Genomic DNA, 19,913 nt, shown 5'->3' on the forward strand with positions numbered 1-19,913 from the left:
TTGTCTGATATATGGCTTATGAATATTTTCTCCTAGTCATTAACTTTCTTTTTCATCCTCTTCACATGGTCTTTTTTCAGTTAAAAGATTTTAATTTTGAAGAGGAACAATTTACCAATTTTTCTTTTTTATAGCTCATACTTTGGGGTCAATTCTAAGAACTCTTTGCCTACTCAGAACCTATAAGATATTCTCCTATGGTTTTCTCTAAACATAACATAGTTTTAAGTCAGCTATTCAGGTTGAGTCAATTTTGGGATGAAATGTTAGGTTTAGTTTATGGTTCATATTTTGGCTATGGATGTTCAATTGTTGCAATATAATTTTTGAATATATTATTCAGAGCTTTTATGTATCGAGGGCTCACATTTGGACTTAATCAAGTGAATTTTTCTCTAGGTTTATGCCAACATTTAGGCTACTGTCACCTAGACAGCTCTAACCAAGGCAGTAACACCTGGTTTGAATAACTCAGAAGGTTAAGAGAAGGCACACAAATAAAACTGTCCCTATTAAAACAAAACAACTTATAAAATTAAAGCAGAAATATTTAACTAATACACATTAATCTTTTCATAATTATTATTTAGGAAAAAAAATTTAAGGGCAAGTCTAAAAGATTTCTAAAGTTTCCAAAGGGGAGGGGATTCTGCTCATATTAAACTTCAATTACTATCCAAACAGCTAAATCAGATCTGTACACGCTCTATGGTGTACAAATTCAGTCACAGATGGCAAATAATCGAGAGAACAGCCATTGCTTTCCAGCTTTCTGCCATAAAAACATAAACTGAGCATCTCCTGATGCTGCAGATATCCTTACCTCAGCAATAATTTATGCTCAGGTAAAGCTCTAATGCCCTAGTCAGCACAGTATACAGTAAGTTAACTTCTCTTCATTTAAGATGGTACTAGTTACCCACTACCCTTGGAAGAGTATAGAAAATAAACTCATACAAATGATTTTTATGTGCCAGAAAATTCAATTAGGTAAGACTGGAAGAAAATAGTTGATACTTTATATCTTTTGATAATTGTGGTTCAATCACGTTTTCTATGATGCCCCTTACTATCCCAGCCACATGCCCAAAGTGGCATCAAGTTACCAAATTATATTGGTTCCTTGGTACTTTTCGCACCTTGTAACTAACTCCTTCCAACGTGGTTTTCTTTTATCACTTTGCAAAACTGTTTCTGAAAAATTTTCCCAAGTGTTAAAGATTGAAGATACTCTTAAGTGTGCTAGGAGGCAGGCATGCAAAAGAAATCTATAATATCTCTGCCCTAAAGAAGCCCACAGTCTAATTTGAGCTAAAGGATTAGCCCAAATTAACTAATTAAAAAGCATACAAAGGCTATGTAAGTGTATACAGGTAATTAAAGTCCAATGCGTAGTAAAAAGAAAATTTCCCAGACGACAGAAAACAAACGTCTGGTTTTCAGGACTGGGGCAGATAAGACTGAAAGATGTCACAAGTAATAGAAATATTTCAGACCAATAAATGTGCTCATCAGGTTGAGTAACTCACTTTTCTACCCACTACCAGGAGCTGTGAGGCATACTCAATTGCAACTGATAATACAAATCTATCAATATCTGTGTGTGTGTGTGTGTGTGTGTGTGTGTGTGTGTGTGTTATCAGAGCCTCTAAGTGCATATAAACTCACGTATGTCCCCAAAACTTAAGGTTGTAGAGTACAGGGATGGAAACCTACAAGGCCACCAGAGGGTGGCAGTATCTAGTTCTGACATTAAATCATCTGTACAAAATAACAAATATTGCACAGAAGCATCTGGTGCTCAGAAGTTTGTAGCTTAAATTGCTAGCATTATTTTTTTGGAAACAGCAACTTAAAATTATGTAATTCTCAGCCATACAATAGTCCAACCTGGACTACAGTATGGAAATGTCCCTTTCTTAATCAAAAATCTTATACTGCTAAAACTCTTCCGTTGTTAATTAGACAGATGGTGACACTCCAAAAATATGTTTTATGAAAATTTCTACTTCTCTTCATCAATGTGGCTTAGAGCTTTAAAATGTTATAATATACTTGTCATATGAGGACTATAAATAAAAAGATATAAAAATAGATAAAGCAATAATAATAGTTACTTGCAAGGTTATCATGGTACTTATGCACTAGGATAGTTGCTTATTTTAGGTCTGCTTTTTAACTATAGTGATTTAATGTTCCATATCAAGATAAAATACAGCATCTTCTTTCCTGGTTTCATTAAGTTTAAAATTTTATAATGAATACTGGGTACTGTTATTAATGTATAATATGCATTTGTTGCTTATTTTAGGGGTTTTTTTTAACTATAGTGATTTAATGTTCCATATCAAGATAAAATACAGCATCCTCTTTACTGGTTTCATTAAGTTTAAAATTTTATAATGAATACTGGGTAATGTTATTAATGTATAATATGCATTATACTTTTTTGTAAGGTTTCACTGTCTTTCCCTCCCTAAATCCCAGAGGGATTCATATTACCTATAACATAAGTAATCAATCTTAAAAATTGATTCACTAACTGTTTTAGTCAGAACAATCGTTTGGAATAAATGTGCAATGACTGAAAGCATCAGTTTTCATGTACATCCTCCTACAACGACAAGAATAAGTACATTTTGCTTAGATCTCTTCTGTAAGTTCCACTTAACAATACTTGCAGAAACACCAAACAGTCTTAATGAGCAGTGAGTGAACTTATACTATTTATGAATAGCACCATATTGATTTTAACAACAAAAAAATAAGTTACCAGAGTTCCCCAAATTCATTTTTGTGATTCCTACAGAGGCCATGACTCCTCAGTTGTAGGCAAATGTATTTTTTAAAAATATATTTTATTGATTTTTTACAGAGAGGAAGGGAGAGGGATAGAGAGTTAAAAACATCGATGAGAGAGAGTCATAGATCAGCTGCCTCCTGCACACTCCCTGCCAGGGATGTGCCCACAATCCAGGTACATACCCTTGACTGGAATCGAACCTGGGACCCTTCAGTCTGCAGGCTGGCACTCTATCCACTGAGCCAAACCAGTTAGGGTGGCGAATGTATTTTTAATTCACTTTATGAATGGATTTTAAAATACTGAATGACACACACTATGTTCTGATAATCGTCTGCAGCACTTTTCAACTGGTGTGACAGGGCACACTGGTGTGCTGCAAGAATTTTTAAACCATGCAATACCTGACTATATTTAGTCAGGGGCACTGATCTCTTTCCCTTCGATTGTCAAATAAAACTTGACAACAGCCAGCACAACAATAGCTGTCCAATGTGAATGAATCAAAATATACCTATTTTCTTGTCAGTTCAGTACAAAAAATATATATTTTATATGCTGCAGAATAGATGAAAAAGGTTGAAAATCGCTAATCTTCTGGAACACACCCTACTACAATATTCTTAGAACAGGGTGTTAAATGAGACACTTTCTGTGTGGGTTTCAGTTAAGATCCAAAAGGCAAGAACCATACTGTAGCTGACAGGCATCACCCACATTTTAAATGGAAGTGCGATTGTCATCAATGCCGAATTTGCAAAAGAATTCTCAAAAACCAGTTTTGTGAGTTAACTTCCCTTGAAGTTTAAGTGATCAAAAGGTTAGAGAGTAGGTAGAAAATTTTTGAGTTGTTGATGTGCTATAAATCCCACCACCACATCCTCACCTCATACCTTGAAGAAGCTTTAAGGAAACCTCTTCAAAAGATTGAAATGCCTACACTGATGCTAAGGGGGCACAACAGTGAATGTCTGGTGAGCACCTTAGAGCATGCTGCCCTAGACCCTTGTAGGAGGGTATGTTCCAGAGAATTACTAGAGCAAAGTTGGTGTCATTCAATAGTGTTTAAGTCATCCATAAACTGAATTAAAAGTGAAACGCTATGGTTCAGAATTGGCAGAGGGAAGAGATGTGCTGATTACAATTTCCCTGGCAGAGGCAAAATGGTGTAAATTTCTGGAAAATCAGAGGGGGGCAACCTAGACGAAAGAGCTTGCTTAGGAATTTCAAATCCTAAGAAGAATGCAGAGAGGGATGGAATAAGCCTAAGAGAGGGACTATATTTCCAGATACCCAGGAGTTAGGGGAGAAGTATTATGTATTTGACAGAAGAAAATACATTTCCTGTGTCATGGAAAAAGTAACCCAAATTGTCCCATTAAGCACCTCTGAGACACCCACATATCTTTTTGTTTCAATAGCTTAGCTTATGCTGTGGTATCAAACAATCCCTTGAGGTTAGTAGTTTAAAACCACAAGGATTCGTTTAGTGCTTCCTCTAACATGATTGTTGTGGGTCAGTAGTGGACAGAGGCTGGCTTCTCTTTGAAGTTTCAAGGATTCAGGCTGATGGAACAGCCACCATTTCCAAAGTTGACTGCAGTGTCAAAAGGAAAAGAAAGATCTCTGGAGACGGTCAGGCCAGCTCAGCCTACCAGGGACATTTGTCACTTCTCACGAATCTTACTGTGGTCTCACCCGACCACAGCAAGCCAGAAAAGTCAGTCCTACCATGTGTCAGGATGCACAGACATTACTGAAGAGTAGCATTCATGTCTGCCACACCATCCTAAGGTAAAAGAAAGAGTCCCCAAACCCAGAGGAAGCTTATCCAAGGTTACATTCATATCAACCATGGCAGACCTCATGGTTACTTCTGCTTTTCTGAGATTCAACCCAGGAGGAGCCAGACGCCAGACAAAAAGCAAGGTTGCTAATTGGGGAAGCAGATGAGAGGTTAACCAACTCCCTCTCTTCTCCATGAAAAAATGGTCAACATAAAGCTGGCTGGAACTGAGGTAGGGGAAAACTTTACCACTAAATAACTTTAGGACTTCCTGATTAAACAAATGAGATATTTTAGAAATGAGACTATTCCTGTGATTAGAAGTGATCACAGAACATTTTATTTTCTAATAGTAAGTAAAAAAGATGTGAGGCCTACTTGAGATTTTACTCGTGAGCAAGAAAAAGATTAACAGGTTTGAATTTGAGCAGGTTTGAATGGAAAATGGATGATGCAAAGGGGATCAAAACCTGTTTGCTTAAATAAGAAAAGTATATATGAGGACAAAACTGCTAGGTAAATGCAGTTTCAGAGAACGGTAATGTCAGAAAGAAAGTGAAGAACAAAACTTCAAAGTGAATCCAAATAAAAACAAAACTATCAAAATACCTTCAGACAATCAGAGAAAAATATCACATATAACCAAGAGAATCTCAGAAGCATTAAGATAAAAAAGCTATTATAAAAATGGAGGGGAAAGTTTAGAAATTAGGCTAAACTACCCCAGAGTTTCTCCCAGATACATAAAGCCAAATTAAAGATATAAATGCTGTGAGAATATGACTTAAGCAAAAAACACCTAGGAAAATACTCCATATCACAGCAAAGTGAATGGCAGAAAATCTGATTAGGCTCTGTAACATTGACCAAATAGGAATGCTGGGCAGAGATGAAAAACATAATATATTTCCAACAAACTAGTTTTAGGCATGGAGTGATAACCTCTTATACTACCAGAGCACATTAATAGTGGATCTCCCAGAAGCAAACTACCATTAAATCAATAACTATTTGATCTTTGAACTCTCTGTAGGTGATCTAGAAAGTATCAAATAAGAAAATAGGACAAAACAGGATACAAGTGTTTGAAGCACTCAAATATTCAAAATAAAAAGGAGTGAAATATTGATTATTTCATGCAAATTGACTATAATTGGAAGAAGCAGTAAAAATCAGTGTTTGCTCAAAGCCAAAGTAGTTGCTCAACAATCTCCAAATTGTAAACAACTGCCTGAGAGTTATCAGCTGATCCTTCTATAACGAGGTCTCTAAACTGCAATTGTCTTATCTGTATTATAACCCTTGTTTCATAATTTATAAAATAAAACTCATATGATGTGAACAATTGAGAAAACTATGTTACAAAAGGTAATAAATATCCAACCGAAAGAAAGAAATTTCTACTTGATTGGTTTCATTTTTGCTTTTCTGTACAAATCCCCCATTTCACTTAAAAAAGGGGTATAAATCATAGCACTTGAGACTATTTTAGCAGTGGCTTTTAAATATATACTTAATACAGGAATGACTTTATTTGTATAGGTACTGAGTATACAAGTTTGTTTTCACTCATTATCTATTCCATTATCATAAACTCCATGTAGGGTGTGCAGGGCAGAAAACTGTTATTATACCTATCCTATATAATAAAAGGCTAATGTGCAAATTGACCAAACAATGGAACAACCGGTCGCTATGACCCACACTGACCACCAGAAGGCAGATGCTCAACGCAGGAGCTGCCCCCTGGTGGTCAGTGCCCTCCCACAGGGGGAGCACAACTCAGCCAGAAGCCAGGCTCACGGATGGAAAGAACAGCGGTGGTGGCGGGAGCCTCTCCCACCTCCGCATCAGTGCTAAGGAGCAGCAAGCCAAGAGGTAAGGAGCAGCAAGCAGGTGGGCGGACATCCCCCGAGGGCTCCCGGACCACAAGAGGGCGCAGGCCAGACTGAGGCGGCCACCCCCCACCAGTGCACAGATTTCATGCACTGGGCCTCTAGTTTAATATTTAAAAGGTCCAATAATTAGCAGTCAATGTCAGAGTCAGGATTTAAAACCAAACATTTAAACTTTTCATCATTGCATGCTATCTCCTTTACTAACTGGAAAAAGGATTAACAATGGTTTGGATTTAATTTCAAACAAAGTGTTCTAAAAATCCCATTTCAATTCATTCAAAAATATTTAATAAGAACTGATCATATATTTTGGAGTATTTTTAAAAAACATAGTGACAAATAAGATATAATTTTTACCCTCAAGGTCCACAAGCTTTAGAAAGATACACGGAAAAATGAACTAAAGTAGTAATATATATTTTTCTCCTCACCATTTATCCCCTCTATGCCTTATTCCACAAAAGCTTGCAAAAGTAGAGAGACTGCACTTTGTCCAGAGATTCTGGAATGTTTAATTGAGAATGTGGTACTAGACCAGTTATTAAAGGATGAATAGGAATTTGCCCAAATAGCCTGGAAAATACTATTTCAGTTGGAGGGATCTCAATGTACAAAGACATTCAAATATATAAAATTGAATGTCGTTACCAGTAAATACTACATTATTTTATTTTTAAATACTATTTCCAACTTTTGAAGCTTAGTATAAATTATTAATTAAACTCATCAGCACTTTATTCTTATAAAGAAATTAGTATACTAAATACCTATATTCTTTTTTTCTCCCACAAGGAGAACTAAATGGAAAGATGAATAATTATCCCCAAAAAATGCAAATAACTTCTCCATGGTTTTTCTACCATCACCAGTAGCAAAACATCTGATTTGCATTCATATTCTAAAGCTGTAATTTTAAATTATTAATTTTTACTATACCAAACTGCATACTCTCTCTCTTGAACTTTACAATAACATAACCATTGAACCTCCTTTTATGAGCCAGATAATAATGCTTTTTAGCTTTATTCCCATGATCCTTTTAGCAAAACCATAGTAGGTGCACCTATAAATTGACAAACAGGAGCAGAAACTCCAGATCCAGTATGGCAGTCATCCAATCTACCTCTTCTCAACAGCCACTCAAACCTAAGCATTTGGCTAAGTTATGTAAGCACCTAAATAAATAACTTGCATTATTTATTTCATTTCATATTTCACCTTTATTTCATCAATCTTTTTTATGCCTATTTTAAAGTGTAATAAATAACAAAATACTTCAATTTTTAAATGCGATTATAGTTTCTCTGCCAAAGATATATTTTTATTTAAAGTTCATGTAGTACCCTATGAGATTCTTGAATATAGAACCAACTGTAAATGCTTCCTTCCTAATTTTAGCATGTACAAAAATAAGACCATGAACATATGAATATGTTCTAGAATGCTATCCAGTTACCTCAATCAACAAGTGCTTTAGGACAGTAAGGGCAATAGAGTGCCATCAATCTAATTTAGTTAGGTAGAATGAAAAACAATGAAAGATGTTAATTAAGCCATGTTTAGACACACAAAATAATCTGCTACAGGCTCCAATGCTTAAGAACATGGGTCCTAACCAGTTTGGCTCAGTGGATAGAGTGTCGGCCTGCAGACTGAAGGGTCCCAGGTTCAATTCCAGTCAAGTGCATGTACCTTGGTTGCGGGCACATCCCCAGTAGGGGGTGTGCAGGAGGCAGCTGATCGATGTTTCTCTCTCATCGATGTTTCCAACTCTCTATCCCTCTCCCTTCCTCTCTTTAAAAAAATCAATAAAATATATTTTTTTAAAAAGAACATGGTAAACAACTACTTGAAGGGGGCATGGATCCAAGACATGGGTAAATGGACACACATGGAAAAGATCCAAGGGAGGAGCTTCTGAGATGCATATATCTGCTAGTATCCGCTTATCCACACAAGATGGCTATTTTGTATGGCTTCCCCAACTTTGACACAAAAATAATCTGTTGTCAGCCTCTACCAGGAATCCAGTTACATTAATGCTATGGAGACATGTGTGATTTTGCTGAAGATTTTGCAATCACAGGAAGCGGTGACACTGTACAAAGTACAACATTGTACTTGAAAAGTTCCCATTTGACATTTATCCTCTCAAGGCTATTCTGGTCTCTCTGACCACTTAATCCCCTTGCCTCCTACCCACACAGTAGTCAGGCTCACTCTTCTCTCATTCCTTGTGCAATGTGGCTTCCTACTTGGTCAGAGTCTTGAGGAAGCTCTTTCACTTTGTAAACTCCATGGTTTTTATAACAGCAAATGATCTTATGATGTGAACCTTTTAGTTTTGTCATCAGAAAAAAATAATAAATAAAAAATTACATATGAAGGAAAGGGCTTCAATAAGATTAAATCAGTGGTTCTCAACCTTCTGGCCCTTTAAATACAGTTCCTCATGTTGTGACCCCCAACCATAAAATTATTTCCGTTGCTACTTCATAACTGTAATGTTGCTACTGTTATGAATCGTAATGTAAATATCTGATATGCAGAATGGTCTTAGGCGACCCCTGTGAAATGGTCATTTGACCACCAAAGGGGTTGTGACCCACAGGTTGAGAACCGCTGGATTAAATAAATAAATAAGGATATGTGTCAGGCAACTGTGAATCCCTAGTACTTAGGATGATGAATTTGTTCATAGAACGTTCCCAACAAATGTTGGTAATGATATGGCAATTATTCCAAGTGAGAAAAGTGTGTAACAGTACAAGGAAAATTAGTGTGATAGGGAAGTATATGCATTCCTTGGAAAGTAGATAGATGAGTTATTGATACAATGGGGAAAAAGGTGAAGTCGGAAAGAAGAATGGCTTGGATTAGTCTATTATTTAAAAAATGTTCTCTGTGAGTGCTCACTAGGAACCACACCTCTTAGAGAAATTTCCCTGCCCCTCTCCCAACACTCATGGGTAAATATGACACAGTCTATTTAGTTTCTTTTGTGCATATAACTCAAATTCTCATTATATATTTAGTTTTTATCCATTGCTTATAAGTTATTTCCCAAATTATCCTGTAAGTCTCTCAAAGGCAAAATAATATCTGTCTCCTACCCACAGACAATATATTTACCCAGGGCCTAGCTCAGTGCTTAAAACAAATTGACCTACTATAGACTAAGTATTGTTCTACAACCACATTTTTCTCCTTAACAATACATCTTAGAAATCTTAACCATGACAGTATTTAAAGAACTACAGCATTCATTCACCTTCTTACTAAACAAGTAACATAGAAATTATTGTATGACTACTTTAAATTTTAATTATCCTATATAATAAAAGGCTAATATGCAAATTGTCCCCTCGACTGAGAGTTCAACCAGGAGTTTGACCAGGGAGTGGGTCAGCTGGCCAACCGCCTGTGGCCCCTCCCCCAGGTCGGCTGGCCTGATTGGCCCCTATCAAGGCAAACCAGCCAGACCCCACCCATGCACAAATTCATGCACCAAGCCTCTAGTACTGCTATATAATTATAGGGATATATGGATGTTTAAAAATTTTTCAAAAAATATTCATTTAAATAGTTTTGCTGCTTTCTTTACAATCTGTCTGCTTTTGGGAGTCTTTTTCTTGCCTTACTTTATTGGCTGAAATTCCATTACAATTTTGAGTAGAAGTGATGGAAGCAGACATTCTCGCCTTGTTCCCAAGATTAGCTGAAAAGCATTTGGTCTTTCACCATTAAGTATCATATCAGCCATTCAGTTATTAAAGATGTTCTATATTAAGTTAAAGTGCCTTATTCTCCTAGAATATTTGCTAAGAGTTTTTATCAAGAATGAATGTTGGGCTCTGGCTGGATGGCTCAGTTGAGTGGAGCATCGTCCTGTGTACCAAAAAGGTTAAGGTTTCAATTCCAGGTCAGGGTACATAACTAGGTTGCAGGTTTGATCCCTGGTTGAGTCATGAATAGAAGGCAACCGACTATGGTCTTATAAGTTGGAAAGTGTCCCCTCCTCTACATTTTCCTGAAAAACATTGCATAAAATTGGTATTATTCTTCCTTAAAAGTTCAGAAAATTTTATTAGGTCATCTGTGCCTGAAGCTTACTTTCCTAGAAGACTTTGGAGAATTATTTTGCTTTAAACTTAGGGTATTTTTAACAGCTGTATTGAAATAGAATTTATATGCCATCAAATGTACTTATTTTATGCAAAAAACTCAATGATTTTTAGTAATTCTACAGATTTGTGCAACCATCACCACATCCAACTGTGGAAGAGTTGCATCATCTCCAAGGATAACTTGTGCCCACTTGTAGTCACTCACCATTCCCACTCCCAGTGCCAGGCAAACACCAATCTACTTTCAAATTCTGTAGATTTGCATCTCTGAACATCTTATATAAGTGAAAGTATATAATATGCAGTCTTTTGTGTCTAGCTTCTTTTATTCAGCATAATGTTTCTGAAGCTTTATTCATGTTATAGCATGTATCAGTATTTTGTTATTTTTCATTGCTGAATAGTATTCCAAGGTGAGGATATAGCTCATATTGCTTATCTGTTCACCAGCTGATTTGTCATAGAAAGGTTTTAACTATAAATACAGTTCTTTGGAAAGATATGAAACTATTCAGATTATATATTTCTATTTGTGAGTACATAATCTATCTTTGAAGATTCAGAAGAGCATTTCTGAGGATAAATTCCTAGAAAAGTAACTATGAAGAAAGTAATAGTGAACATCTCTAATATAACAGATATTTTTTTAAAACAATTATTTACCTTTCACTCCAGATGTATTGAACCAGTTGACAATGTCTTCAATCATATACATATGCATATATATGTATATCCTATATAATAAAAGCATAGTATGCAAATTGTCCCCTCAACCAGGAGGTCATCCAGGAGTTTGACCAGAGGGTGGGGCCGGCCAGGGGAAGGAAGGGAGGCCCTGGCCAGCAACCAGCAGCCAACAGCAGCTGAGGACCCCACCAGTACACAAATTTCATGCCCTGGGCCTCTGGTATATGTATAATTCACCACTTATCACCAATACATGGAATCTATCAATGGTTTCATTTTGTCCCAGCTCATCAGCAAGACTATGTCACTATTGTGTTAATTTGCACTTATTTGAATATTAGTAAGGTTATGTATTTATTATTCATTTATATTCCACCCACCTCAGCCAAGTTCTTCCCCTTTTATGAGTCACAGGGTACTCTCACTGTACCCTATTCTGAAGTGCCTGGTGACACAACTCTTGTGTTAGTATTTTGTACAGATACACAACAAAAACTTTCGAATAATTGATAGATTAGTCTATTTCTTGTTAGCTTACCATACACTTTTGCCTTCTCTCCATAAAACAATCACAAAATTCTTAAGAACAAGGGCCAATTTACATGCATCATTATATCCTTACCATGATACAAAAAGTCAGTTTAACATTAATAAATATTTGAGTGTTAACTGATGTAAATTTAACTAATTGAACCAAAGCTATGGTTTTATCATTTACCTCTAATGAAATGGAAGGCAAATGATAAAGAGAAACAATCTGCAATCTATAATCACAAACTTAAGCAGTAGGTTACAGTCAGTCCAAGACAGCGTCACAAAGACCAAGGACTGCTTTTAGCAGTGTGTGTGACTATATATATATATACATATATATATATGAATTTACATATAAAGTATGTAAATATATATGAATTTATATATAAAGCACAGTATATACAATGATATAGTATATATGTATATATATGTATATATAAATATATGTATATATGTATATATGTATGAATATAAACTATATATGTATATATAAAATACATTACAAAATAATATATGTAATATATATTAAGTATATAATGTGTAATAAAATATATTTGTATACTAGAGAATGAAATATCTAATGGATTAAGTATATAAATACATGTTATTATAGCAAAGTCAAGTAAAAAATAGTTCAGAAGATAAAGGCTCTTTCCCTTTGAGAAATGAAGCCCACCATTTCAAAATCAACATTTATCACAAGGCACTGTGTTGGCTCCCCTGGTACACCGGGAGCAATACAGGTTTTATGCTAATTATTGCCCTTCCTGCTGGCTACTAGATAGATCTCTGCAGCTCACCACAGTTACATTATAATAGAATGAGATTGTATGAAGACACAAAATCCTCTTATGTAGTCCAATTTAGAACCCATTTCAAAAACTCTCTAGTGCCACACCAAGAAACTGAAATGTGCTGAGAATTTTAGACTTTTTGCATATATTTCTGTTACACTGAAATTTGGTAATGATTTTTGCAAAGGGAAAGATTATCGCTTTATAGACAATTTGATACTAAGTTCTATTATATCTGTGACTATATATATATATCCCATATTCAAAGGCTGTTAAATCGCGTTGTTTACCCATATCTTCAGGAAAAATATCACTTCTACTGTCGAGGTAAATAACCTGCTTCCCTATGTATAATGGTCTGGCCCTCTAGCAACTTCAGCGTGAAATTATAGCTAATTTGCCTACAAATGTCAGGTGGTCATAATAACCTGGCCACTCAGTGTATATGTGCATAAGTGTGTGTGTGTGTGTGTGTGTGCTACTTGTTGTCTAAGCTGGGTCCCTAGATTTTCTTTTAGTCTTAACATTATGAGAGAAAACATAATGATAGTTTACATTGATAATGACACTAAAATTTTGGGGAAGGATATGGTATTTGACTTATCCTCACAACCAGGAAAGACAGGCTGTTCTTTATATTAACTAGTGAACACATCTAGAAGAGCAACGAAATTTATTCTAGTCTTGAATCCTAGCAGGCCTCATATTTTATCAAAAGAGTACATAATAATTTCAATGGAGCTTTTAAAATTTTATTCAAATCAATTAGTTATTTAATACCTACCATTTACTTTCTTACTAACTCACCTGAAGAAAATAACCTGTAAATAATGTAATTAGTAGCTAAGTCACTAAAATAAAATAGGACAAATGGACTATCAGCATTCCTGGGCAATTCTGTTGTAAAAGCTAAGATATTGTATTAGCCTTTTGTCCAACTTCACAAATTAAACCACTGAATTAACATTTCAAAAGCTTTATATTTTTAGTGTTGATAGAAATTTGGTAACTAACCTAATGAAATCAATGGCAATTGCTGTTTATGTTATAACTAGAGGTCTAGCATGAACGAAATCATGTGCGAGTAGCTCACTTCCACTTGCTTCAGCTGGCCGCCCCACCCATAGCTGCTCGCAGCTCTCCACAGCTCACAACCCAACCCACCCGCTGCAAGAGCCACTGCTCATTTGGCCATGATGGCGTGACAGCCTGACGGCCATGGGCCTTTTATATAAGAGATAAATACACACAAGAAGATGAAATATGTAGACTGTAAAAAAAATGGAGGGTGGACACTACTCCATTTATATTTTATTTCTCAAAAATATTTCACTCTTGTTTTCTTTTTCCTCTTCTTTGTCATCAGAACTCCAAAAACAGCTCAAATGCCCAGATATACTTCTATGTCTCACATATTAATAATATTGAAAAGATCATCTCACATAGGTATATATTAATTTAAATCTTACTTCCATGATACTTGCTAGTAGCTCCTCCAGAAAAAAGTTCCTCTGATCAAGTGCATATAAAAATCTATGTTCTGGAAGTCTTTTAAGTATTCTTTAAAAATATTTCAAGTACTTCTTTATCGAGTGTTATAATGCCAGACACATACTTGGTTGGAACCTGAAAGATTTTTATTTTTCCAAAGCTTAAATCTAGGTGTGGTCACATTTTAAACATAAAAAGAGAGTGGGTAGATATTAAATTTCCCCATTTTACAGAATTCAACACAGAAAAATAAGAAAAATAAGAGAGCCTTAGAAAAATAAGAGAGCTTCTCAAAAGTGACACCCACCATTAGTCATAACAGCTGATACCAAATTCAGTGCTTTTCCTACTCATTCATGCTGCCTCCCAGTGGTACTGAATTAGTTTCTCGTGGGAGATTTTTGGACACTAGATTTTCTCTCTGAGGACTTTTAAGAACAGTTTAGCAATTGTATTTGTTGAGTGAAATTTAAACAGTAGTTACATTTGCTAAAAACTCAGATGGAGTTAAGGTTTCCTAAAATGGGTTACTAATTTCTGAGCAGTTCCGCAATGACAAGTGTGGCTCAACTACTTGCTTAATGTGAACATTTCAGGTTTCATTATGTGGACCATAACACACATGGAGAGTAGTAACTATATGGAAATAAGTTACTCAAAGCACAAATGCACCTTGTGTTGAGGCAGCCCCCCTCTCTCCAGTGACTGCTATCCATGCTTGTGTGCTCCCCAGAAACCAAGGCCCATGGAGATGCAACATGACACAGCAGGCATCCACAGTGTAAGACAGCGGTTCTCAAGCTGAGGGTCACGACCCCTTTGGCGGTCGAAGGACCCTTTCACAGGGGTCGCCTAAGACCATCCTGCGTATCAGAATTTTACATTACGATTCATAACAGTAGCAACATTACAGTTATGAAGTAGCAACGAAAATAGTTTTATGGTTGGGTCACAACATGAGGAACTGTATTTAAAGGGCCAGAAGGTTGAGAACCACTGGTGTAAGAGGTAAAAAGCAACTGATGACTCACTCACTAAAGTATCAACCCCATTTTCTAGTGGGTTTCTTTTGTATAAAATTTTAAAATAAATGAAATAATCAATACTTTAAGAGTAACTCCTATGTAAAATTACATTATGGACTGATAATTATAAAATAACTAACTATATAAGGTGGGCAAAAGTAGGTTACAGCTGTTCATATGGAAAACAATAAGATACTTAATAAATAACAATACAAGAATAGATTATGTGTTTGGAGTACTCACAGCTGTTAACTTTCTATTGCCATGAATTTCCTTCTGAAGGAAATAGTTTAACCAAAAGAGACAGAAAATAAAGTAAGGAAAGATAGGAAGAAGGGGCAGGGGAAGAAGGAATGAAGGGAAGAAGAAAGAGAAAAGGGGAGGATGGAAATAAATAATAGAAAAATGTTTTCATTATTTAAAAAATGGTTGCTGAAGGAAGAAATCATACCTGCAGTCAGATGGGTAAACCTTCTGCTTGGTATTTAACCTGTCCATCCTAATCTCCTTTTATTTCCCTATCAAACCTCTTTTTAAAGCTCAATTGAGTTTCTTTCAGGAAATATGATCTTGTATGACTGAATAGTTCTTAAAGTTGTTAACATCAATGTAGCCCCTAAACCATAATTGGAAGGGGCTTGGTGACATATTTCTTCATCAAAATTATAAATGAAGTATCCAGAGGTTGAGAGCTATGATAAAGAGGGAAATATTCATGCAAATTCAGAAAACTGATTTTTTAAAAAAAAATCTAGCATCATGCCTACGGGTAAATTGCAACCAAATAGGAGAATGGGTAACTGACAAGCCTTTTTGCATATAGTGACCTCTCCTTGTACTACAGGAAAACATTTCCACCTAGAGTCCTTTCACAGAATATCTAGAGACCAAATGAAATCAACCATAATGACTACCAGAGCCAGATAATAATCAGTTTTTAATTGAAGCATCAAACCAATTAATTTGTGACAACATCCTATCACTTCTGATTCCTGACCTGAAGTTTCAGAGGACTCACAGGGTTTTTCAGGTCTATGGCATCCCTGGGGCATCCCAGTGTTTGGCCTCTTTGAAAATCACATCTATTAGAGAAAGAAATGCTTCCGAGATGGAACCGTAAAACTGGATTTGAAGTTACAAACCAGCCTCACTAGTTTAATCAATTAACTGTCAAGAAACACAATATCTCATATGCACCACTCATATGCATCATACACACAGATTCTTAATACTAGCAGATCTTCCTCTGGTATCAGAGGTGTCTTTCAGAAACACACACACACACACACACACACACACACACACACAACACTGAGCTCTATGTATTTGCCATGGTTAATTCATTTCAACAAATAAATAATTTGTGCCATGCATGCTGATAACTATATTTAGACAATTAAAATTATTTAGTCACAATAAACTTTCTAAAACAGTCTTTTTTAAGAACATAAGCCATCCTTTTTGATATTTCAGCAAGATATTTATTTTTGCCTTCTCCATAGAGTTCTATCCAATGTAATATGTGAATAACAAACTTTATATAAATCTTCCTGGAAATCATGCTATATGTTATTCTGGAATGAAAAAAAAAAATCAGTCAATTGGCCTGATTCCAGTTCCACTAAGTTACACTGAATATATAACATTAAGTTATTAATCAAATATAATGGATGCCCTACACATAAGTGATCATCAAAACACTTCAGTCATCATCAATACACAATCCATTCCATTTAAATTCTTAAGGTGAAATACCTGCCAGCATCTCACAAAACATTTTACTGGTTCTCAGCAGGATGTGCTTCATATATTTTTCTGCCTCACACTCTGAACTGTACTGGAAGTGATGCATGCCACTAGATGGTCATGATAGTACACTGAAGAATATCCCCTTCTTCAAAATGCTAACCACCACTTCGTATATCTGACAAATATTTTTCACGCTTTCAGTATGTGGCCCAACATTTCCCAAATGCTGGATATCTCGGCTTTTATTCAGTATTCCCAGAATATTCCACACTCCATCATATTTTCTGTCTTATTCAGTATTATTCTGCAGGAGGTTTAACATCATAAGTCTTGTTCGTTAAGAGCCACCTTTAGAGGACTCTAAAACTGCGACACTGAGTGTGAAATGACCACAGATTCTATGCACAAACACAACACACTAAGAAAATAAATACATCGCCAGCCGCCCGGCAGACACGGTGTAATCACACCCAGAACATACAATACCCACTCATTTTTCGGGGGGGGGAGGTGAAGTGGGGGTGGTTAGAAACAATCATCAAACATAGTCAGTGCCCCCACACACACACCCAGTACCCAAGGCAATGCCTAGCAGAAATGACTTTTGTTGGTGGCTTGAGCAACAATTATATCGAAGACTGTGTGAAATGTGAAATGAATCAGACTTCATCAAATAATCTGAACTCCAAGGTTATTACACAGCACTCTCCTGCCTGCCCCCCCCCACCCTCGCGCACACGCGCACACGTACACACACACACACACACACACACACACACACAGGTTTAACTTCACCCTCCTTCCTGGCCTGACGTTCTGGCAATGACTTCCTTCTCATCTTTCTCTCTCTCTCCAAGTCTTTTAGCAGCTTTGCTCTATTCTCAGAGCCAGTCCCTTGGGAAAGGAAATCAGCACAATACTAGGTGATGAGACTTCACCCTCAGGTGGAAAGGAAGGGAGAAAAAGAAGAGGGTGTGGTACTCTTCCTCCACCACACCCCACCCCTGGAGTCGCGCACTCCAGCCCACTGCGGCTCAGGGTAGCACACCGGGCCCCCTTGCTCACCTTCGAGCAGCCTGGCCCAAAGACCAGCCAGCAGGCACTCTCTGCAGAAAACTTCCCTTAACGCAGGCAGATATTCAGGGAGTCAGGCACAATAAGGGGGGTAGTTTGAACATACATTGCACGGAGCAAGTCTGAAAGGCACCTTTACACAGGGACCCCCCAGACCTGCACGCTCCACGGCTGCCCACCTTGGGGAACTGGCTGCGAATCTCCAGATCGCCACCGAGGAGGGGCGGGGGCTTAGGAAGAGGGGGGACTGGAGAAGAAGGATATTTACCTCCTGGGATTGCCCTCAGGATCCTGTCCCCGAACTGGCTCCGGCTCAGGGCACAGCTTTTCCGAGCTCAGCCCGCACTCGGACCCGGGTCCCCGCAGCTCTGCGCGCAGCCAGAAGGCGCGCCCGGACCCGACTCGCGTCCCCCGCCCCAGCCGGTCTCGCCTCCCTCCGCCGCGCCCGCTCCGCCACCCCGCGGGCACGCCGGCTCCCCGCGCTCGCCCTCCGCCTCCCGGCGCCCCCACACCCACCGCTCCGCCGCGCCCGCTGGGAGCCTCTAGCGGAGGCGAGAGGAACCGCAACAGACCTGCGGCGCCCCGGTTCCGACGCCGGCGCGTGGAGCCAGCCAGGCGGCGGCGTGGGCTCCGCGCACGCCCAGTCCACCGGCCGAGCGCCGCCGCCGCCCCCACCTGCCTACCTGCGCCAGGCTCACCTGCCCCTTGTCCTAGAGGTGCTGGCAGTGCCCACAGCGCCACAGGCCACGAGGGCGTGCGTCTGCGGTGCCAAATTGGGGGGGGGGGGGGAGTGGGAAGCTGGCAGGAAGAACACACACGCAAATGCACGCCGTGAATCAGCCTGGACTGACGACCCAGCTGGATACCTCTTTCCAATCGCTTCCCCAAAAAGTGTAAGGACAGGGCACTGCCTCGGGGTTGCTGCCTCGCCCCTGGGCACTGGCTGCATCTGCTTCTCTCTGACTTGCCCGCCCTGAGACACGCTTGGCGACGCCCGGAGACATCATCCTAACTTGGTTTAAGCCCCCCGCCGTCCCCTCCCCAACATTTAAGTTCTTCTTCCTGTCAATTTCGGCAGCGGCGTTGCTGCCTCTTACCTTGAGACGCCGTTACTTCTCTTTCCCGTCCTTAAAATCCACAGCCGAGGCGGCCACGCACGCAGGTCCAGCGGCTTTTCCACGACTCCCTCTCCCTGGGCTCGGCCGGCGTCTCCTTCCGAGGGGAGCGGGAAGGGGTGGCGGTCTAAAGCTCTCGCGCCGGAGGCGCCTGCAAGTCTTCACGCCCGTGGAAACGGAGACGGGGACACCCTTGCTGGCATCCAACCCCTCCGCGTCAACTTGGCTTTTTCTCTGTCATTCTCTTCTTGAACCCCACAGGCCCATCCTCCGTCAATTCCAGGGCATCGGGCAGGAAAGGAGCGGGTGGGCTCAGTGGTGGCCGCTCCTCTCTCTTGTTCTCGATATTACCCCCCTTTCCTCCCCTTCGCATAGAACATCTACTCCCCGTTCGGATTAGGTGCGGACGAGGCGGAGAGGCGCTGGAAGAAGAGCCACTCCGAGGCGCAGCTTCAGAAGCCCGTCTCCCTGGGCAGCCCTGCGCCAAGCTGCCTGCGCGGAGGAAACTTTGAGCCGACGCCGGGGCGGCCGAGCGGGGCAGGGCGGGCGCGGGCGCAGGGCGAGGAGCGCCAGGTAAGGAGGCTGCGAGGCGGCGGGCGGCTGCGAGGACGAGGGACACCAGGCAGGCGGCGGCGGGAGGCGGGCGGCTGGGTCCCGGCGGCCGGGCTCCGCGCGCGGGTTGCGCACACACGCACACACTCGCGCGCACACACGCACACACTCGCGCGCACACACGCACACACACGCGCGCACACACGCAGGCGCGCGCAGCCCCGCACGCACGCCCAGCCCCGCGCCCGCCGCCCCAGGCCACGGGCGAGCGAGAAGTC

The 19,913-nt window shown here is 39.3% G+C and overlaps 1 long non-coding RNA gene across 1 annotated transcript in view; it reads right to left on the bottom strand.

The window, feature by feature from the left end:
• Positions 1-19,759, bottom strand: part of LOC118667613 — a 456,871-nt gene extending 437,112 nt beyond the window's left edge. Inside the window, exon 1 of the long non-coding RNA XR_004971337.1 lies at positions 19,066-19,759. This is a non-coding gene — a long non-coding RNA (uncharacterized LOC118667613). The remainder of the gene's footprint in view (positions 1-19,065) is intronic.
• Positions 19,760-19,913: the final 154 nt, after the last annotated feature.

Source organism: Myotis myotis, unplaced genomic scaffold, assembly GCF_014108235.1.
Source record: "Myotis myotis isolate mMyoMyo1 unplaced genomic scaffold, mMyoMyo1.p scaffold_m19_p_12, whole genome shotgun sequence".
Taxonomy (NCBI): Eukaryota; Metazoa; Chordata; class Mammalia; order Chiroptera; family Vespertilionidae; genus Myotis; species Myotis myotis.